Genomic DNA, 24,620 nt, shown 5'->3' on the forward strand with positions numbered 1-24,620 from the left:
CTTTTTGGAAATAGAACACCTTGAATTATGATTTCAATAAAATCTGTTAACGAGCTCTGGACTTAAGCTTCCAGTGACATTATATATGTGCTTTGTAAAAGACTACAGCACACAGACACAGTCCGATTATTACGATCGACAACAGAATGTTTCTCAATGCTGACTGTATCAAGAACTGAGACGACTAATTGTAACTCATCCATCTCATCTATTTTTTCACATACTGAGTTTGCCATATTATACAAATTATATTTACGACTATACTTTACAGTTTAAAGGATACATTTTTTTATTATTATATTATTCTCATATTGAGCATATTAATTAACAACATTACAATTTAGAAATATATGATGCTAAATAAAACAACATAAAGATAAATTAAGTATTAACTAATGAATAAAAAATAAATAATTACTTCAGCTAATTGATTATGATAACAATTTTTTTTTTCTGATATTAGTTTAATATTTTCTTGATTTGTTAATCCTTTAAGCCAGTAACCAATTTTTTGCTATGGCGTCTCTGAAGTAATCATTTTTTGCTCCAATTTGTTTTCTCATTTTTTATTTTCATATTACATAATATAACATAGGTATTGATCCGGAAGCTTGGAATAGGCATAAAAAAAAAGAGTATTTGACAACATATTTTCTCTCGTCGATAAATTGCTATGCTAGATGGGATAATTTATTGAATTATTTCTCCATTTCCAAAATAGCATTAAAAACAATGGATATAAACATGTTTAGAAACCCTAAAAATCACGAAGATAACTTTGGTAATTGAAAGGGGTCATAAAATATGAGGGTAATGTGGAGTTACGTCGGAGTAATTTAGACCACCTCTCTAAATATATTAACTTGTTTCACACTTACTCTGTCTATAGGCCCACTATTATAGACACTTCTTCATTTTCTAATTTCTCTCTCCTCTAATTGAATTAATTTTAGTCATGACTTAAACTATCAAATCAGATGTAAAAACAGAACAAGTAAGATGAAGGAAGCAATTTAATTTTCTGAAAATCATGACCTTAGGAGGTAGGTTGATTATTTTTTAGTGTCAATAGTCAATGCCACCCTCATTTCATTTTGTAGATCCCTTCACAAATAGTTTTTGAAAAGTGGTCATACATTGAAATTAAAATTTCTTGTCAAAAGTTATGTTCATTTGAAGTTTGAATCTGCATTTGCATTTTTTTTTATTTCTTTAATCCTCAAACCTTTTTTTTTATCAAATTAAATTAGTCATCAACAAATTAATAAACTATTAAAAAATAAAATTTATTTACATTTTTATTTTGATCGATCATGTTACTTCATAACACATCGTTTTTATAAATTAATTCTCAATCACTTTCGAACTATCTTCATTCTAGAAATTGGATTTTGATTTTAATTTTCGAACCATCTTCAAATATTTTTACAAATTATTTTGTATTTTTGTTATTAATTTTTTTTTGCATCCCACAAATTTAGTTATCTTTTAAATTACTCAAGTTGAAATATAGTGGATCGCTAAATAATTGTTCTACTTGCTCCAACCTGTAATTGAGGCCATGTTTCTTCAATAGTGAATGATCTTTTTCTTTTATTATTTGAAATATGTTTTTATATAGGTTGTTCACTTGCTCTTAATCCGAGAGAGATACCAGTAGAGGCTTTAATTTCTTTTAGTTCATATAAGAGTAAATGGGAATTATTAATTTAGAAGGGTGATCTATTTCATTATAACATTACTAGTATTGTGCCTGTGCGTTGCAACGGGGACATATTAAGATTGAACATAACAGTAAATAATAAATAGGAACAACAACAAACGAAAAAATGATCAAATATAAAATAAAAATTGGATATAATAAATAAACAGTATACAAAGCTGTCTAGCGTGCAATATCAGTGCCAAAATTATAGTTTGTCTCCTTATAAAGGAAATTGGATATAATAAATGAACAACATACAGAGCTGCCCAACCTACAATATCAGTACCAAAATTATAGTTTATCTCGTTATAAAAATAGATATGCAGAGAGATTTATGAATTTCATCCTCATTAATTTATATGATATATTATATAGTTTCTTTCTTATATACAACAACATTTATTATAAATTACATACATTGTAAAATAGATGTACATATGCAATAGAACACCCATGATTAGCTAAGGGTATTCTGGTCCATATAATTTGATTCATCAAGTATAATGATATTCTGGTAATTATGCTTAAGATTTTTTTTTTTTTTGTCTCAATGCACCGTGTAACTTGATTCTTATATTTTTTTTTTTTTCCAAATAAGTAGCATTGCTGCCTGTTTCTTAGATTGGGTATCACCAATAAACTAATTAATTAAGAAAAACAAAAGTGCTTTGAAATCTTACTATTCAATATGTTGGAACCTGATTTTGAAAAAAAAGATAGGATATTTCAAAATTCCAGAATCTTCCGATTTGAAAAAAAAAGGAAAGAAAAGATAAATGCTTCCTAATATGTCTGCAAATTGTTTCCTTACATGTTACTGTATGCTTTTAATCCATTGTTGACAAAGGAAGTATATGGATTTTATCTACAGATTAGAAAGATGTAATAATTCCCATTCTTATGGCCATAGGGTCGGAGTGATCTGTATAGGAATAAAATTGGAAAATATATTATAGATTTTCTCCACAAGTTCGGAAAGATTGGATAATTTTCATTTTCATTGGTGAAAATATAGCAAGAGATGTACGTAGATAGTGAAAAGGAGAAATAAGGAAACAAAGAAAAAAGTGGCTCAGAAGAATAGATCTTTCAATCTGAGCCGTTGACGGATCAGGATAACTACATGCATAATATAAGAAAATAGATATTTCATAAAACACTCTTGATCTGTTTCATTATAACATTTTTTAAAATTTACACTGTCATTTGGAGGCTCAGAAGAATGTTTTTTTTTTTATGTTTTATTTATAAATGTACATTTGAGAACAGAGTCTTAGAAAAAAAAAATGCTTGAATTAAATTATAGTTTTATTTCTGACCTTGATTTTAGAAATTTTTTTATAAACCATAAATAGAAAAACAATTTTTAGAGAACCAGCATGATTGTTTTTTTTTTTGAAAAACCACAAAGACCGAGTGGAGCATTCGGTCTCCACCTTTTTTTTTCTCCAGACCGAATGCTCCACTCGGTCTCACTCTTTTTTCAACTTTTTTCAACTTTTCCGTGCGGCAAACGGTGTGGCATATGTTTTATGTATATGTATAGAGTGACTTGAAATTTTAAAATCCAAAAAGTCGATCCGAACCGTTCATCTTGTTTTCCATATTAATATGTGCTTGGAGATCAAATTTGACATTTTTCTGAATTTTTTTACTATTTATTAAGCCACTTTGAAAATTGTTGATCCAACGGTGGCTGCTAATTTTACTGTTTTGTTAAGCCACCGTTGGATCAACAATTTTCGAGGTGACTTAATAAATAGTAAAAAAATTCAGAAAAATGTAAAATTTGGTCTCCAAGCACATATTAATATGGAAAACAAGATGAACGGTTCGGATCGACTTTTTGGATTTTAAAATTTCAAATCACTCTCTATACATATACATAAAAGGATTATTCGGATCTTATGTGGCCGAATCTGTGAAAAATTGAAAAAAATGGTGAGACCGAGTGAAGCATTCGGTCTGGAGAAAAAAAAAAAGTGGAGACCGAATGCTCCACTCGGTCTTTGTGATTTTTCAAAAAAAAAAAACAATCATGCTGGTTCCCTAAAAATTATTTTTCTATTTATGGTTTATAAAAAAATTCCTTGATTTTATGCTAATTTTTCTCATTTATTAAAACACTCATTTGTTATAAAAAATATTATGTAGCGGACAAACAAGGCATTTTAGTAACTTGACAACATAATTGCAAACAATATTTGTGATTTGTGGTATTTTAGAAGGATTGTAATATTTAATATATAGCTACTGTAATTGCATCTTTTATTTTGAAACAAATTGTGCTATTTAAATGGGACTATGAGTTCAATTCAAAATTTATGATAAATTAAATTGTCAAAAAGAGATATCAAATCAACATAAATGAATTTGTCTCCAGAAACTAAACAATTGTATGGATATGGGGTTAAGTAGTTGTATGGGTCTTCAATAAAATATAATATAAACAAGGGAATAAAGTAGTTGCATGGGTATGGGGTTAAGTTGTTGCAAGACCCTTCAATAAAATATAATATAAACAAGGGGGATAAAGTAGTTGCATGGGCATGGGGTTAAGTAATTGCAAGGCCCGTTAATACAATATAATATCTATCATGCGTTTGCGTAGTTGCATGGACAGGGTTTCAGTTGTTGCAAGGACCTCCAATTAATTATAATATCTGACCTTCAAAACGTAATTGCAAGGGTAGATAGAAAACAGTTGCATGGTTGTACATCACACATTTGCATGCGATAGATGTTGCAAGTGACTACCCTTGCAACAAATTTGAGGTATCTGGAAATGTCATTTTTGTTGCAAGGATTGTCCTTACCTTGCAACAAACTAGTGCTACCCTTGCAATAAACTCGGATTCTAGTAGTGAAGTAAGTCGGAGCCTTGCAGTGACCGTAGTTGTTTAGCAAGAGATATGCACCAGACATTTCCCATTGATCGCATTCTTGAAGTCATTATAGCCATGGAGATACTATCGATGCTCTTTCTGTATATTATGAAATTGATTATTACACTACTAAAAGCACCCTACTCTGGGGCGGAGAAACAAGAGCACTGACTAAGGTACCCGATTCTTGCACCAAACATGAACTTCCCTTGGGTCGATTTTATATTTTTTTGGTATTGCAGATGCACACAAAAGAGCAAACGAACTGTTTGTAAATATTATAAGCTACCAAAAACAGTTATGTGAATAAAAGTGTTTTTTATGGTTTTGTAGATTGTTCTACAATCCAGCGAGTATTACGCGTACGTCTGTGAGAGGCTATGTTGGCTACAGGTCACTACAACTGATAACTAATTCGAATTGAAATGGAGACGATTTGAACAATTTTTTTCACTGAAGCATTTTCTGATCAGATCCATTGATCAAATTATTGATGAACGGTTAAGATTTGGGGGCACAATTGAGGCAGTGGAACCCTCCTCATCTTTTATTTAGTTATTTTTCCTTTTCCACCTAAAACACTGTTTTGGAGTGACAACAATTTAAGGGTCCAATTTCAAAATTTTAGTCTGAGGTAGTATTGATGAGTTAATTATAAAATTATCAAAAGGGTGATATTCTAATGTGTTCTTCCTTGTAACTTGGTCATGTTATTTCTAAATGATTTCTCCTTTCAGTAATTTGCTAGACAACATGCTCTGAAAATTTCTCAAAAGTGCTGCATTGCATGGTTTGATGAGTTGACCGATTATTTTAATACAATTGTTTAGAGTTTCGAATTCTTGGATTACGGGTCGTTCCAATTTGAGGCATAAGATCTGGGCCAGATCCATATTTTGGGCTGGCCCTTAAAATCCTACTTTCCTGCCAGCGTTTTTCTTTGTGCATTGGCGCTTTATGTAGGGCCATTTTGGAAAGAAAAAGGTTTCACCGATACAGCAACACCACCTCCCAAGTACCCACATCCCCTTGAACACTTTGAATTTCTTTTCTTTGTTTTTATTTTGGAAATAAAACACGTTGAGTTATCCATTTCAATCAAATCTGTTAACGAGCTCTGGTGCTAATTAAGCTTCCAATGAAATTATATATGTGCTTTGCAAAACACTACTGCACACAAACACACAGTTTGATTATTACGATCAACAGTGTTTCTCGATGCTAGCAGTATGAAGAACTGCATTCATGATTCTGTTCTTCTCGGACTTAACCCCAACAAATTAAGGACCCCTCATAAGCACTGTGGTTAGGAACTGGTATAGTCATGAGATTTTAATCTTTGTTGTGAATAATAATTTTTTGCAATCTTTTGATCTAGTGGTTCATGTGCATGACAAGAGGGTACCATGACCATTCTTGAAGAACTAGGTAAGAAATTTGTGTAGCTCAAGGGTTATAATATCTTACCAGCTAGCCTTCAATATATATATTTTTTTTATTCCTATAGTTTCGATGCTTGATTTTGCTTTTCAGTTCATACTCTCTGTAATGAGATGTCACTCCTCAGTAGAACTAGATTCTTCTACAAAAAGCCGCTGTCTGATGGGTAGCTCGAATTCATCAATGGTGCCTACAGTAAGTGTTTGAAAACTATTCTATAATATTTTATACTCCCTTCTGAAACTGATATGGCCGTCTCCCAACTTAAACAGTAACAGGTTTAACGGGTCGATATGGCCTGAATTTGGAAATATGAAATTGTTTCATGTTTTAGATTTGAGTCATAATGGGTTGACTGGTCACATACCTGACTCTATAGCAGACATGGAGAACTTGGAGGTTTTGGATCTTTCTTTTAATAACTTTAACGGGTCCATATATATTGACCTTCTTCACTAAGCAAGCTAATTACATTTTTGTCTAGGTTTAATGTGACACATATATAGGCACATAGTGCCGACGGATGGTCAAGTTATGAAGGAAACCTGATATTGAACAGGTTGCTTGGGTTGATGAAGATGGAGTAGATCTGTACATGAGTAGTTTTGTTAATTTTAATTATTTAGACGTCGTATTGTTGATGAATAATGAATAGTTGAAAAACACACTTTTGGATTTTGACAAAATGAGGGTGTGTTTTGTATTTATTTGTATTAATTTCAAATGAAAGAATTCTTTGTATTGAAGAATAGATATCTTTGCCTCAGATATTACTCATCATTGGCAACTTAGGCAACAAATAATTTAGCACCCAAATGTATAGCTGTCACACTAATTAGGTATCTAGCTGAATATTAGTAACGGCTAGTAAATCTTGTAATTAAGACATAGATTACAACTTCTGTAAATTAGGAAATAGCCTAACGGCTAGTACAATTTTAGCCTATAAATAGTCATGTACAGACATTGTAAAATAACAACAATCAATAATACAGTATTTTTATTATTCTCATCTCCACTCTAAAATTCTACACTTTGTATTAATTTCCTCATTTAGTTTTAATTAGTTACTAGTGCTTGATATTGTACTGCTTGATAGAAGCTTGCATGGTTAATGAGAAATAGAATTATACTATTGGGGAATTTTGTTTAGTAATATTACAGTTTACAGAGAAAGGGGAGGTAGCACAATTGGCTAGGAAAAAGTCTTAGAGTTGTTGTATCCAAAGGTCGAGAGTTCGATTCCCCCTCACGACTTCGCAGCTTCTGCGAAGATTTAAAAAAAAAAAAATTACAGTTTACAAGTCTCTATTTTTTTTTTAATCTTTTTATGTTTTTTTTTTTCCCTTTTATTACATTCAAAGTTTTTAGATCCAAAAAGAAATGAAATAAATTAATGGGGAAATACACTAAAAACCTGCCACCAATTCTTTTTTTCCTGTTGTATCAAAATTAACAACTGGTTCCAAAAGAATTAATTTGTGGAATTATTTCAAATGTAACACCCAAAAATTACGAAATTATGTATTTACCATTAAAAAAATATTAACTCATTTATTTATTCAATTAATGGAATGATGAAATTAATTAGGTTTAATTAATCTATGGCAAATACTTAATTATAGATTTTGGAGAGATACATAATTTTACAGTTTTCTGAGAAGAGTACAAGTATGTATTCCAAAAAAATAAAAACAAGAATTAATTTGAATGTGCATGACAAAAGAAATGAAAAATAATGTTCATACTCTCAAGTAACACAATAAGTCAACTTCCGGTAACTGCAACCGGGATTGTTACAGCTGCAGAGCACAAGACAATATTTTTTAATGGTCAAGTGATTTTCTGTAACGTAGTTTGGCTGTGAATATATGAGTTAGAGAGGCTATGGTAATATAATCTAGATTTGAACATGGTTTCAGATGGGTTATTATTAGGTAAAAATTGGTAAAAATTGAGGTAAGTTAAGCAAAAAAAAAAGTTTTTCTCTGCTGATTCATAACCTTTATTAATGGGACTGACAAGCAACCCATGGATAGAGTTTATATTTTTTTTATCATTTTTATTGAAAATGGAGGCAGTAACCATTATTACCTGATCTGGCAATAAATATGCATTGGGGCACTTTTGCAAATTGCACTCCTCTTTTGGCAACACTGGCAGGAAACACCTAGAAATTAAGTGCAATTTGGAATGGAAGACCCAATTCTTTAGTTTGATTAGATGGAATGAATGTGTCTAATATGTTAAATGTCGTTTCATTGTTCTTTTACAATTGTTGGTGTTTTAATTTTCCAGGTCAGATGCATCATACATGCATATTGTTCCAAAAGATAATTATAACAGTAAATATACTTTCAAACTGAATAAAAAGTTGAAAGAAGTAAACAGATCTACTAGCTAGGAAGATTTAATTGAATTGGCATATAGTGTTATGAATAAATTATTCTTTATTGTGTTGTGAACTCAGGTTATGACCACTCCTGGGGATAAGCATAAGAGGCTTAAGTTTGTATTTCTTTTTGGTTCTTCCACCGTGGCCAAAATTCAAAGGTCTACCAGTATGTATTTGTGTGGTGATTCCACAGTATGCGAGTACATGAGACATGGTTGATGTGCATAAAAGGTGATGGAGAAAGATGTATTTTCTATGCTTTATTGTATGTTTCGCACTATGTTTTCTTGTATATATTGTATCTCAATTATCATTGCCGAAGCAAAGCGAGGCGCTTGATTTGCTAGTAATAATTTAAAGGGAAGGTTGTATGAGAAACAACTTATGAGTGTAAGGTTGTTGATTGGCTTGATGAAGATGGAGTAGCTGATCCAGTAGTTTTGTTAATTTTAATTATTTAGATATTTTGGTATTGTTAATGAATAATGACAAGTTAAAAATGCAGTTTTGGATTTTGACAAATGTGGGTCTGTTTTGTAAATATTTTTCTTTTTTTCTAATATAGTTGAGGTTGTGGTGGATTTTGTTTAGTAATATGACAGTTCACAACTTTTTGTGTTTTTTTTTCATTGTTTGTATTCTTTGCCTTGTTTACTTTTAAGGTTTTTAGACCCAGCAAGAAATGAAGACAAAAATTAATGGGGAAAAACAGTAGTCGCCAACAAATTTTTTCAACTCGTTATATCAAAATTACCCTGTTCCAAAAGAATTAATTTGTCAAAGAATTTCAGATGTACCACTCAAAAATTATGGAATTACGTATTTACCATTAATTTTTTTTATAACTCACGCATTTATACAATTGATTGAATAATGAGATTAATTAAATCTATACAATTAATTGAATAATGATATTAATTAAATTTAATTAATCTCAGTTGGGTCGATGGCACAGCAACTAGTGGCCAGTCTACCTGCTTTGTGCCGTCATTAAAATTGGGTTAACATGAGAGTTATTAAAATTTTAAATGGTAAGTACTTAATCATAGAATAGAATTTGAAGAGGGAAATAGATAATTTTATAGTTTTTGAGGAGAATACAAGTACGTATACCGAAAAAATAAAAACAAGAATTAATTTGCATAACTCGACCCGCGTTAACACAATATGTTGGGATCTCGGAGGATGCACGGAAGGTGTTTGACAAAATGTCCGAGAGAAATCTTATCACACAAAAGGGGAAAAAATAATGTTATATACTCTAAAGTAACATAATACTTGAGGTAACATTATGACCGTTCGATCATTATAATTGTCTCCTTTTCCTGCTCAACTGCATCGGACGCTCTCCATTTGTAACCAAATACTACGGTACTTCAGGTGACTGACTATGGAATTTGTGTGCTTATTGAGTTTTCTGCTTCCAGGCCTGTTGGGCCAATTTTCTACGTTCATGATACTCCGATGACTCAATTAATTGTTGAGTGATTGTGATATTTTATAATATCGAAATTTATGAGAAAAAAAATAGTTATTATATTAAAAGATATCCCATAAAAATCACCTCAATTTCCCATAAAAGTCACATTCATTTTCATTCCCTCCTAATGTCACTGTATTGGCTTGATCTACTCGCAAATATTGGAGGTATCGATTTCATTATACTTCCAAATAAGAGATGAAATGATTTCACTATCTAACGCAGGAAGAAGAAAAAATAATATCAGGTATCTTTTTTTTAATTGTTCTTAACACAGCATACTAACATGCTGAAAAGAAAAAAAAAATCAATTTTACAAATGACTTAGGTAATTATTTGTAAAATGAAAATAGTTAACAACTTGTGACATTTTTTTAGCAATTTGTTAATTAATCTATATATTAAAAGGGTGAAGAAGCAATATTGGGGAAAGCTCCAATGTTGTGTTACCCATGGAAATTATGTTGTATTTCGATATACGTGCTTCCAGTAGAATAGGAAGTTGGCATTAAAAAAAAAATCAAAAAAAAATCAAACTTTTGACTGGTTTATAAACGATTAATTGTTCAATAGTCAAATTTGAGGAATTTGATATATCCAATTAACGTCACTATAGAAGCCAATATACAAAAGGAAAAATATGAAGGCCCGAATGGCATTTTTTTTTTTTTTTTTTTGGGGGGGGGGGGGGGACACATTATGATAACTAGTATCATACCCGTCAACGGGAATATATTATAAGAAACAAATATATCAATGAAAATAATAATTATCTAAAAATTAAGACATATGTTAATAGAAAATTTATATGATTTTGTATTTTTAATTAACTTTAATCGTGATATCTAATAACAATTTGATGCTGTGTTAATTCTTTATTTTTAAGTACCAATAATATCAAATAATAGCTCGATTCGAATCTAATATCTAATATCAAATATCATACAACAATTCAATATCGACATATAATATGATATAAAAAAACATAAATAAAAAGTGTTATCATGTGTATGTATAGGATATATATATACACACATATTATAAGAGAAATATATACTACACACATTTCAATTTTGTATTCTTCTTCTTCTTTGTTTCTAATTTAGAATACACACACATTGATATATTATATATTAAAAATATATTGAAAAATATGAAGGCCCGAATGTGCATCTTTTTTTTCGTGATATATGCAGGTTCGTGTTAAATTTCTAAACTAATCTGAGTTCCATTGATGGTCAATGAAGTTTCAAGCTGTTCCCATTTGGGTCCTCGAAATTTCAAAGTATAATATTTTTGTTCGTTTTTTTCGAAGTGTATACTTTATCCTGTGTGTGTTTGTTAATACGAGTACACTTCCTTATTCCTTCCCTTTTTTTTCTGTTGAAGCTGATGATTATGTTGTCAACTGTAAAGTGTAAACCATGTTAAATAGAAATCATAGCTTGAATGCTTATTGAACTCTTGTTTGTTAAATTGCTTATTTAAAGGGGGCTGATGTGCATACACCGGATGAAGATAGTACATCGGGACCTTAAGAGTGCAAATTGTTTGGTGAACAAGCACTGGATCGACGGTGAAGATTTGTGATTTTGGGCTCTCAAGTGTTATGATATGCGGGCCCATGGGTGACAGCTCATCTGCAGGGACGCCAGAGTGGATGGCTCCAGAGCTGATACGCAACGAGCCCTTCACTGAGAAGTGTGATATTTTCAGCCTTGGAGTTATCAACTTATCATGTGGGAGCTTTGCACTTTGAAGAGGCCTTGGGACGGTATCCCTCCTGTTCAAGTAAGAGAATGAAAAAAACGGTTTTAATTGGGTTTATTTGTAAATGAACTCATATACTGGTTTTTGCACATCTCCTGCAAATAAGCACCAAATTGTTCGTACAAGGTTTAAGCCAAGCAAATTAACAACCATTTTGACGCTGGTTTTTCATAACTGATTCAGGCATGCTTGGAGGCCAATGTTGAAATTTACTTTGTTTAATTTTATTTTCCTTTTACGGTGAAGAGAAGTGGAAATACAAAACTGATGCTTATACCTCGAGGGAGTAAATTTCAACAGCTGATGGAATATTAGTATTTTAATCAACTTTTTGATGAATGGTTGCAATAAAACATGTAAAATAACATATAAAGCATTAAAATTGGAATATGATCTCTACAATCAGTCTAGCGAGTAAGAAAATGTGACATAATTAATATCATTTTTTCATTAGGTAGTTTATGCGGTAGCTAATGAAGGGACGAGGCTCGAAATTCCAGAAGATCCACTTGGCAAGTTGATCACAAACTGTTGTCTTTGAATAAAAAGTAAAGAAGAGGGAAGGCAAACTGTAATAAATGGAAAATTTTCATTTTTGTCCTTTGAATTTTCTGATTTTTTGCAAGAGTTAATGCTATTAGCTCCCCTTATAAAATGAAATTACAGAACAATTTTTCTAGCTCTTCCCCTATGCATCTTTCTGTAAAATGTCAAAAATTCTTCTGGCAAAGGATGTGAGACATGTTAATCTCAATTTGGACCTTGTTTTTTGTGATTTAGATTGTTGGGCTGAGCCTCATGAAAGACCGAGCTGTCAGGAGATCCTGACCCGTCTGATTGACTGTGAGTATACCCTCTCCTGAATTACCAGAGTCAAATCACACGTACAGCTACATTCGGGTTTTTAGCACAAAATTTGTAAATTAACTAAATTTACTTGTGAGTTTTTGTAATATATAAGCTTTCTACGAAGTGGTATAGTAGTCTTTTAGTCAGCGTATACGAAGAAACATAGCTTGTTTTTGTGTTTGAATTGGATATATATAATTATCTTTTTTGAGGTAGCAGGCAAAGAATTGGATATATTGGTATTCAATACCACATGTAGTCTGACTATTTTTTTTTTTTTTGGCGGAGAAATGCCTGTAGGCTTGCATTAATCAGAACTGTTTCATTACCAACTTTGATAAGTAATGTATTAAAATTCCTCAGTTCCTAATACAAAATTAACTAGGCCTAAACATAGGATAAGTATAGCCTCTGCACTCCCATTCCCGTTCCCTGTAGTCTGACAAGTTACTTACGTGCTTCCTAATCAAATAAACTATATAAGTTGTAATTTAGAATCGGCCTCTTTCGTGATGATGTGTGATATTTTATTTTAAAGGTTGCAAAATATCACAAAACATTTTGCAGTTCTGAACACGAGTATCAGTTCTCATACAATCAAAAAAAGGCACTGGGCCTTTATGTGTTGCCAAACTATATTCTTCTGTATAGAGTGGTAAAAACATGTCATGTTGTGCTGTGATTTTAGTCTCGTGTCATGTCGTGTAGTGTTGTATTGTGATCAAGTGAACAGCCATACGTGTCGCGCTATGATCAAAATGTCGAGGGGTGATCATGACATAAGAGGCACTTGAATGTTTTGAAGAACTTGTACGCTTGGCACACAACTTCTGCATATATTCTTTGGAAGGGAGAGAATCACTTGGTGCTGAACCATTAGTTTGTTGGCTCTCCAGATCACCTTTATGCTTCTTGGCCTCCACTTTGATTTCGGCTACAAGCCCAGCAGCATTAGATGATGTGTACTCTTGCATGTACCAAATCTGTTGTGATTCTTGAGAATCACAGGACCTGCTTTTCCAAATATATCCATTCATTTGTTTTGAGATTTGTGCACATAAAACAATAGATTTTGAGATTTGTGCATTTGTGCATTTAAAAGAATAGAGGGGTGTATTTGGAAAAGCAGGGTCCTGTGATTCTATTGAGAACCACAACAGATTTATTTCCTGTTGTAGTGTCAGAGGCGGGTAATTTGTGCTAGGCTATACAGTCGGTGTACTGTGTTTTCAATACACTATTTTCAATACTTCCAAAGTATTTATCTTCTAGTTTCATTACTGGTATATTATTTTTTGAGAAATGTTCTGGTATCCTAAGCCATCATACCCGAATAGTCCTCCAATTCAACTGCTAATTTTCTACTTTTAGAAACCAGTTCAACCAATATATTTCCAATTTTGTCATCCCATTATTTCTTTTAGAAACCATCGGCCCAGAAATTAATGACCCGCTAGAATTCTAGGATTTGCCAAGCTAACACAGACAAAACAGATGGTGCAAGACACTATTGACCTCGGCTATTGAAATTTAGTAGATAACGTTAATCATATTTGCCGTCGATTGGCGAAACGAAAGCGATGGCATTGGGTTCATCAAACCCGATGGCCAAACGTGCGCTGCCGATGGTATATTGATTAACGTCATATGTTTTGACCCGATAGCATAGGTGTGTACATTTCCTATCGGGGCGATATACATCAGCTCAAAACTTGATGGCGGAACGCAATTTCAATCGATATAAAAGTGTTGTTTTTGTAGTAGTGATACTAGCTAAGAGAATGTTGCATAAATCCAAATCGACTATTTAGGTTTCAAAAATGAAAATATTAGTCTATAGCGTGTGTCATTGTGTAATATGCAAATTACCATAGCCTCATATGAAAATGTGAGTTCATGAATCTATATTTTTGTGTTAAATTACCATAGCCTCATATGTAATATGCAAATTACCGTAGCCTTCATAAGAAAATGTACTTGGACACAATTTTACAATTTTTAAAATTTTCTCCATTTTTCAGATAGATACAAAATCACTTGCTTTATTTGACAGGGAAAAAAGGAAGGTGTTTGTTAAAGTGCGGACAATACACGTAGAGAAAACATAATAATCAGTGAATGACAAGAGCATATCCGATTTAGTTAAAGCAGAATAATATAATGTCCCATTGGTCGCACCTTAGGGCGTGTTCGGCAGACGGACGGGAATAGGAATAGGAATGAGATTGCAAAATTTTTGAACTAAATTTTACTGTTCAGGTGGGAAAAAAAAATTCACTCAGAGTGAATTTTTTTTTTCCCACATGAACAGTAAAATCCGAACACGCCCTTAGGGTGTGCTCCAATAAGGGTAGGGTGAGGAGATATTTAAACTTCACCTACTCCACAAGTAAATTTCAGAAGGGAAGGGAAGGCTGAGCAGGTGAATGGTTCACCCTACGGAACCCAAAATTGTCACCCCTAATTCGGAGGGTAGCCAAGGGAAAAAGGGGCCCACCAACGAAATTGACCAATTTTATCCTTTTCCACGCCTTCTTCTCTATTTTCCCTCCCAGATAAAATATGAGGGTATACTAGTCATTTTAGATAACATAGAAGTTGAATTGAAAAATGGATCCAACCTCTCCCCTTTCTTAGTGTATCGTTCTGGAGCAAGTCCTCTAAAAATTTCACTTCCCCTTTCTTAGTGTATCGTTCTGGAGCACACCCTTAAGCAAAAACATAATAATTCAATGGATCTGATGTAGTAGTGTTTGGGTAGGCTCGTGTTTAAGGAAGAGAGGCCCACAGGAGCAGGTACCCCTTAAATCAACATGTGATATGGTCCAGTTGTGTTTGGGACCTAAAATATAAACTCGCTCGCTCAGCTTGATACACTAACAAGCCGAGTACAAGTGTGACCTAGCTCGCTCTTTAACAGCTCGTTGCCACCCTACTCAAAACAAATCTAATTACTTCACATATTTTCAAAAATAAATATAACATATAAATCTAATCTATTTAAAAATAATTCTAACATTTTCAAAAATAAATTTAACCTATTTAAAACTAAATCTAACATTTACAAAAATAAATCTAACATATTCAAAATAAATCTAACATTTTTAAAAATAAATCTAATATAACATTTTTAAAATAAAATCTAATGTATCATATTCAAAAAAATAAATCTAACATCTTTTTTTAACCTATTAAAAATAAATCCGAATTTGAAAAAAATAAAATCTAACCTATTCAAAACAAATCTAATTACTTCACATATTTTCAAAAATAAATATAACATATTTTTTAAACCTATGAAAAATAAATCCGAATTTCAAAAATAAAATCTAACATCAAAACAAATCTAATTACTTTACATTTAACAAATCTAACATAAACTAAATAAATCTAACATATTCAATAAATCTAACAAATCTAATTACTTAACATCCAATAAATCAAGCATAAACTAAATTTACTCTACAAAAATAAATCTAACATAAAATAAATATAACCTTTAAATTTCGCGGAAAAATCTTGCGGGAGGTGCCGAACTTCGTAATTTCGATACCTTCGTAATTCCGTTTGCGTATTTGTAGAAGAAATTAAATTTACAACTATATATTTTTTTAAATAATAAGTTTAAAATTTGAGAATAATAACAATATAGATTGAGAGAATGAGAGAATATAGATATTGAGTATTGAGATGGAGATGTGAAAATGAAGGTTGGAAGAGAGGGGTATTTAAAGAAATTTAATTGGAGGGATAAAATTTAAATTTTAAAAGAATAACAGAAAAAATAATAATAATAATAATAATGTCCCATCCGGTCGGGTCCAGATGGAACTTGAACCGGGTGGAGGGAAATTTGGAATTTGGGTTTTGAATTAAAGTGGATCGGGTATAAGGGTACGGTTATGGGTAAGGGTAGACGGGTACCCGGATAGGGGTAAGGTAGGGTATGGGTAAGGTCGGGTACGGGTATGGTCGGTCTGGGTAGGATCGGGTATTTGCCAAAAAAATTGTGACCGGTCTGGTTTTTGTCCGTACCTGTATACCCATTTACCTGACCTATACCCAGACTTGGACACGGATACCCTGAGCATAGGGTACGGGCGGGCAAGGTACGGGCTGCCCTAGGCGGGCAAAATTAATACTCTATTTATGGTGCACTTCTAATGCTCATTAATATTTAGTTCATTAGTCAAATTCAAAGACAGATCCTGCTTAATGCGATGTTGGGTGAGTGGAGCCCATCTGAACTAGGACTGGCAAAAAAGCTCGAGGCTCGTGGCCCGCTTGGTATTCACCTGTGACTCGATCGGTAATAGCTCGTTCGTTAGTGGATCAAGTTAAAATTAGCTCGCTCGCTACATACTCGAGCCAGAATTAATGAGTTTGAGTTTGGCCTGACTCGGCACGAGCCAGCTCAGTCGTTAACGGCTATTTAATATACATAGTTTAATAGTTTAATCGGATCCGTTAACTTCAAATTGGAGATATTATGATTTATGAATGTTATAGCCAATGTTATGGCAATTGCACTTTGGACTGTGTTTAAGTTTATTGGTAATTTTGTATGAAATATGTGTGAATTAATTATAAGCAATTAAGTTAATTTGTATGAATTTGTTTGATTTGGTATGCATAAATTTATTCTGTGAATATGTTTGTAAGAATTTAGGATTTTGATATATTTATATGTATGAATTTAGCTGTAAAGTTAATTTATAATAGTTGATTTGCTTAATTACAATTGAATTAAGAGTATTCCTCAATAATTAGTCATATAAATATTATTTTGTTTTAGCCATAATTGATAAGATGTAATTTAAGATATAGCAGAAAAGAAAATATACAAATTTATAAATCTACCAAGTTAGTAACGAGCTAGCTCGGTTCGTTCGGACAAGCCACGAGTCGGTCTTGAGCAATAGTTTTAGCCCGGGACCTGAAATTCAAACTCGCTCGCCCAGCTTCATACACCAACAAGCCGAGTTTGAGTGTAACCTAGCTCGCTCTTTAACCGCTCGTTGCCACCCCTTAGTGTGTTGCAACTCGGGCGGGTACGGGTACCCCGGGTATACCCGTCTCGGGTACGGGTACGTCTCGGGTACGGGTATACTCGGGTACAAGGGTATTCGGGTACGGGTATGGTGGGTATAATTTTCAAAACCCATACCCTACCCGTCCTATGTCCTTACCCGTGTACCCTTGATGGGTAAGGCAGGTACGGGTACGGGTATGGCGGGTACGGGTATTTTTTATTTTTTTTTTGCTGGTTTTTTTGTTGGTTTTTTTTTGGTTTTTTTTGGTTTTTTTTTTTTGCTGTTTTTTTTTTCTGGTTTTTTTGTTTTTGTTTTTTTGTTGGTTTTTTTTGGTTTTTTTCTGGTTGTTTCTGGTTTTTTCCTATTTTTTTCTGGTTTTTTTTGTTGGTTTGGGGGGAAAAAAAATCAGATTTTTTGAATTTTGAAATGGGATGAACAGTGCTCGGGTATACGGGTACGGGTACTCGGGTAGTCGGGTACGGGTTTAGTCGGGTGCGGGTTTAGTCGGGTACGGGTAAACTCGGGTAGGATATGGTCGGGTATTGGTCCAAAATAACGGGTCCGATCCGGTTTTTGCCCGTACCCGCGTACCTGAGTACCCGACCCATACCCGAGCTCGGGCACGGATACCCCGGGCGGCGGGTACGGGCGGGTATACCCGACCCGGGTTTTTGCCAACCTCTACCACCCCTAATCTGAACTGAAGGGGACGACTCGGTCAATAATGAGCAATATTTTCTCCGTTTCCTAAAAATTGGACAAGTCCAGTTTACCTTTAAACGCTGAGGTGATTGATTTCTCCAGTGCCTCGGTAATTCGGAGGAAATGAAGCATTCATTAATTATGGGGTCCACTCTGAGCTCTGAAGGCGACGACTCAGACTTGAGAGACTGCTCGCCACTTGGAATTGTCGGCCAACAAAGCTTGTCTTTAATCGTAAGAAATTTCACTCCATTTCATAAGAAAGGATAAGTCCAGTTACTCTTTAAAAACACATGTATGTGATTGGTTTCTCTTTCTCCAGTGCTGCTTAATTCATAGAAAACCAAGAAAATGAGTACCTCCAAGAGACAGCGAGGGAGGGGACCCATCTATGGAGAAAAGATTGTGGTAGGGCTCCCATAAGAAAGATTGTGGAAATTTACCCTTCATTAATAAATGTCTAATATTATTTTATTATTTCATGATTGATAAATGATAAAGATTTTGAGAAACATATTTTGTACGTTAAGTATTTAGGTTTTGAGTTTGGGTTTGTAAATTTTCTTGAATTTATTTTAGTTTATGCGTGATTTTAAGAAATTTATTTGGGTTTATTAGCTTTCTTCTAGTTTTTATGGAATTTATTTGATTTTATTTGGAGTTCTCCAAGGCTATAAGGGTGGTTTTCTAATTTCTAACTTCTCAGGGAACTTTGGTTAAATATCTTGCGGTTGGGTTCTACTGTCAATCAGAGATGGCGAGGGATAGTGTTTGGTGGCCCACAGGCGATCAACACTCTGAGAGCCTGTTCGGATGTAATTCCGAAAATACTGTTCACGTTGGAAAAAAACAATTCACTCAGACTGAATTTTTTTTTCTCACGTGAACAGTAAATTTCAGTTCAAACTTTTTCTATTCCCATTCCTATTCTCATTCCCACTGTGCAGCCGAACAGGGCCTGAGGGAGTCATAGTTGTTATGGAAATATGGGGCAATCTTGAGCGGATACCCGAATCCAGTAATCATTGTGTTAATCATATTTGCCGTCGGTTGACGAAATATGGGGCAACCCAACACATATAAAACAGATGGTGCAACACACTATTGACCTCGGCTACTGAAATTCAGTAGATAGCGTTAATCATATTTGATGTCAGTTGGCGAAACGAAAGCGATGGTGTTGGGTTCGTCAAACCCGATGGCCAAACGTGCACTGCCGATGGTATATTGATTAACGCCATCTGTTTTGATTCGATAGCATATGTGTGTACATTTCCTATCGGGGTGATATGCATCAGTTCAAAATTCGATGGTGGAACGCAATTTCAACCGATATAAAAGTGTTTTTTTTGTAGTAGTGATACTAGCTAAGAGAATGTTGCATAAATCCAAATCGACTGTTTAGGTTTCAAAAATGAAAATATTAGTATATAGCGTGTGTCATTATGTAATATGCAAATTACCATAGCCTCATATGAAAATGTGAGTTCATGAATCTATATTTTTGTGTTAAATTACCATAGCCTCACATGTAATATGCAAATTACCATAGCCTTCATAAGAAAATGTAAGACAAGGCACAGAGGCCCACACCGTACCACGGGCAGGAAATTGGTACCAATTAAATCGACTTTATTTACCGACTTACTGCACGCGTCATTGAGAATGATTTTCTGTGTGCAGCTGGAATTCAAAATGAAAGATGTTGGATTTTATGGTTTAGCATAACTATGTGATTTGTGTGGAAGCAAATAAATGAGAAAGTCTTTAGAAATAAGGTGTTGCTTTCAATGAATTTAGTTGATCGAATTTATGAAGAGGAAATTTTGTGAATGAAATTTTGTAAGGACAAATTGAGATGGATATGAAAGGGTGCAAGGAGAGGCAATGGATGTAATTTTTATTATTTTTTTTCATTTTTGGTTTGGTAGCTTCTACCAACATTGTAAAAAAAAAAGAATGATTTTCTGTGGCCTAAATTTAAACCAGATGATTTGTATCCTCATTGCTCACGGATTGTGTAGTAAATAGACTAATATGTATGTATAACTCACCATCCAATTGCAATTAATTTAACTATTACTATAGGATTCAAAATAAATATGACAGATGCTGCACAATAATACCAGTTAAAGAATCCAAAGAGCCTTACTCAAAAAAAAAAGAATCCAAAGAGCCGACATGAAAATGAATGTTGAATAGCAAAAGCGAATTCCACGTTCCACTTCATCATACTTTCTTTTACTTTTACATATTCAAACAAATGAGAAACAACTAAAGATATTGATTTCATTTACCTCATGTAAGTGCGAATTTTACTTTTCTTTTCCTTTTTTTTTTTAATGTGATATATGGCTTAAGACGAATCGCATACATACATTTGTTAATCAAATTGCACCGGACACTTTTTTTATGAATCACTGCCTGTTAACACAATAATTTAACACAACTTAAGAAATGATGAACCAATAATAATAATTAAACAACAAAAAGATCTTTACAAAATATCAATAATTAATAAATAATTCATATTTGAAAAAATTAAGAACTTACACAATTCTCATGTTATACTATTACAAGCTTAGTCAACTATGGACAACTCTTTATGATCCAGGTTTTAATTTGTAAAACTGAATACCAACAGATAAAAACAGTGAGAACTGTTATGTTCTCAAAGACCGGGAGTTCTTGCGGCAAAATTGTTGCTGGCAGGTCCTATATATTTGGACTAATAATAGTAATTATACAATTAAATTACCCCCGGAATCATAGAATCAAAAGTAAATAGAATGACCAAGTGATTGTAGACCAAAAATCCTTAGACTTCGTTATCTTGATTTACAAAACCACTTTTATTTATATTTTAATTTAGTTTCTTGTTACAAACCAACTTATTCAAGTTTTGAACCCAAATTTAGTTACTTTGCAACAAAACTCTCCCTTGTTACTTGCATTTATTTAGTTTTAATTTAGTTAAAATAGAAAATACAATTGCCTTAGTCTTTGGATCGATACCTTATTTACTACAATATAGATTGTGCACTTGCAATTCAATCTTCTTTGCGTATTTAGGTTTTTTAAATTTAAAGCGAAAAAATGTACAAATTAGACCCAAAATAATTACACCTAAAATACACACCAGAGAGGCGTGAATGAATCGTACATGACTTGAAGTAAAGAAACTGTTTTTGAAAACTAAGAAAAAGAATACACAATTTTTTTTAAAGAAAATATCGTGTATGAAGTAGTACAATTATAAACGGTTCAGTATAATTAAACAATGTACAAATAATCATCAGTTCTGGACATGGTTCAAAACTTTCAGATCATGTGTGTATGTTGGAGCTTTTTTTCACGTGAGTGCCTCCTCCTGTAACACATTGTTAATGTGAATTTTTTTTTCGCACCCACATATAATATGCCATGTATAGTCACATGTTATGTACTAGTGTCTAGCCTTATAAAATAATATTACAACTTTCATGGGCACCACATGAAAAATTTAAATCTGCCGGTGATTGTGCAGTAGTTACGCGCGCTTTGGCGCTTGTGGTCTCCGTAGTTGTCGCTTTCAAGTGACGTCTGCAGTCCCCCTCATGTAGGTAGTGGCCTCCCAGGTAGTTAATGAATGGAACACATTTAGAGGTTTCTTAGGAATACTCGATATTTTAGAAATAAATGTTTATAACAATTACAACACGGACACTTGTGATGGTCATTGCGCATTCACTTGTCCTTGGTTTTCTGCATGTGGTCCCTATCGTGCTCGCTTTTCAAGCGACGTTTGCGGTCCCATATTGGTAGTGGTACCTCAGGTAGTTAATGCCCAAGATATGTCTATGAATTTCTCATTAATACTTTAAACATGTATATTCACATTTTAATGAGTAAGTATGAATAGCCGATATTTTAAAGAAGAATAATTGACATATTAGAGATGAATACTTGACAATGCATGAATACTTGCACGCCAAGGTATAAACTTTTGAACAATGAAAAAAATCCAAAAGTAATTGATCGTGGATCTCATTTGAAAACAAAAAATTATGTAGAAAACATTTGTGGTTTTAGATTGACAACATCAAATTCAAAGTGGAGCTTGGTTTCAACTACTTTGAGGAGCTACTCATGGTTAAGCAGCCATGACTGAATTGACAAATTCTCACAGATCATTAGAAATATTGACGAGATTAAACAGAGAAAAAAAAACACACTTTTAAAAACATGTAAAAGACAGTTGTGTGATTAGAGAAAAAAGAAAGTTGATGTCCATTTTTAAACACTTGACATCTTAGATATGAACACTTAATATAATATATAGTAATATCTTTGTGTGCATAAGTATCTATACATGCGGGCGCCAATTATAATTTTTTTCAAATATAGACAATCCCTCAAGTAGTTATTGGTCTCCATCATACTTTACGCATCAGTTAACCAGGGAGACGTTTAGGAGACAAAATGAAAGAGATTGTTAGTCGATCCCTATTTAATATACTTGGCTTGTTGTACAAAAATAATAATAATAAATAAATATGAGCTATATTTGACGAAAAAATAATCATGCTATCTTTGCCGAAATTTTATTTTATTTTTTATTTTTTATTTTTTTATTTTGTTTTTTTTAGCTGTAGCTACCCAGAAAGTTGCTCTGGTGATAACGAGAACTTAAATGGAAGCGAATGGGAAGGCCCAATAAAATAACCATGTTGTCCCGCTGTTTAAACTGGATCCAGATTCGTTCAAGGATATAATGATACAAACAATAATAGCATTTGCTTCTTGGTCACTGATGCTTCTCTCTTGAAGGTTCTCTCTTGAGCAAGAGGTCTCTCTCTATTTCATTATTTTTTATTTTATTTTATCTTCTTTGAATTGGAGCAAGATCTCTCTCATTTGCTCTCTCTCCCATCCTCCCTTTCTCTTCTCACTCTCAGTTCGAACTTTGGTAATTTCATTGAAATATTTGTATTTATCTTTTACATTAATGAATTTCAGTATTGGATGTTGACGACACAGAGGCAAATTATATATTTGACCATTGCTATTGCAGAATTCGAGCACAAATTTTAGTGCCCAGTGTTACGTGTTAATGGAGAATTAGAAAATCAGTACAAAGAAATAAATACTAGAGCAACAACTTGGAGATTCGTGAATACCTGAGGTGATCTTATCTCTAAAAACTTTTCTTTCTTGTGTTCATCTTTCTGAGTTTTCTTATAACCTTCACAATTTTTGAATTTAGTAAATCATTTCATCATTACTTCTATTAATTCTAATAATATCTAATGAGTACTGTTACTGTTATTATTGGCTTCCAATTTTTATTATTTTATTTTTGTTGTTACTACTGGTTTAACCAATGGGTAATAACTTAATTAAGTTTATGTTTCCAACATTAATTATACCATCAACTTTGCTTAATTTGTCCATCGAAAATAAACATATAATACTAAGAGTTATTACTTGCCCTTCACAGGAGATACTTTCTTCAGTCGATCTCTAAGAGTTAACAGAGAATTACTGAATTAGAAGATTAGATCAACAAAAAGAAATTCACGGAAAGCTAGAGCAACAACTTATAGATTCTTGAATACAAGAGGAACACTAATATCTTACAAGGTAATTTTTTTGTGTGTTTTATTATAACCTTCTCAATTTTTTAATCAATTTTTTTTTATATATATAGTTACTTCTGTTAATATAGAATGAGTACCTTTACGATTACTAGTGATGGTATCATATTTTATGAAAGTAACTATTGGATTCAAATTGTTTCAATCATTCAATATCGAAATCGAGTTTAGTGACAATTTATTAGTCAAAGTAAGAGAGAACATTTGTATTTTCAGAAATTTTGAATTATATATTAATATTAGAAATTTGTGTTACTCTCTTCTTTCACACTTACAATAAAATGTTACCTAGCATGCATGAAACACTTCACATATTACATAAACGTACATTTCTATACTTTTGACTTAAATACGAATTTGAATTTTCCTGACAGCATAAAACACTATAAATAAGACTTTCAACATACTTCTATATTACATTTGACTACCAACATAATTCAGTTTATATTTGGAAAAATAATACCATTGAATTTTTTTTTGTCCATCGAAGAGTACTAAGAGACATTCTGGAAAAAAAAATGCGACCAATCTTGAAAATATATTTCTGAATTTGAAACCTCAAAGTCCCATTATTTTATTTTGGCTTTAATAATTTGGAGGATTAATAAAACACAATTAGTTGCTGGCATTTTTTAACCACCAAATAGCAAATTTGTTTGTATTCATATTAGCTTAACCGCATGCATGAGCTCCATATCGAAATCTCATGAACATTTTGCAATTAT

The 24,620-nt window shown here is 32.7% G+C and overlaps 1 protein-coding gene across 1 annotated transcript in view; it reads left to right on the forward strand.

Moving 5' to 3' along the window:
• Positions 1-22,719: 22,719 nt before the first annotated feature.
• LOC144562542 (uncharacterized) overlaps positions 22,720-24,620 on the forward strand; it is a 294,211-nt gene continuing 292,310 nt past the window's right edge. The window contains exons 1-3 of the mRNA XM_078311733.1: positions 22,720-23,087; positions 23,313-23,423; positions 23,739-23,881. The gene's annotated coding sequence lies outside the window, so the exon portion shown is untranslated. The remainder of the gene's footprint in view (positions 23,088-23,312; positions 23,424-23,738; positions 23,882-24,620) is intronic.

This window comes from Carex rostrata, chromosome 12 (genome assembly GCF_964058835.1).
Source record: "Carex rostrata chromosome 12, lpCarRost1.2, whole genome shotgun sequence".
NCBI lineage: Eukaryota > Viridiplantae > Streptophyta > Magnoliopsida > Poales > Cyperaceae > Carex > Carex rostrata.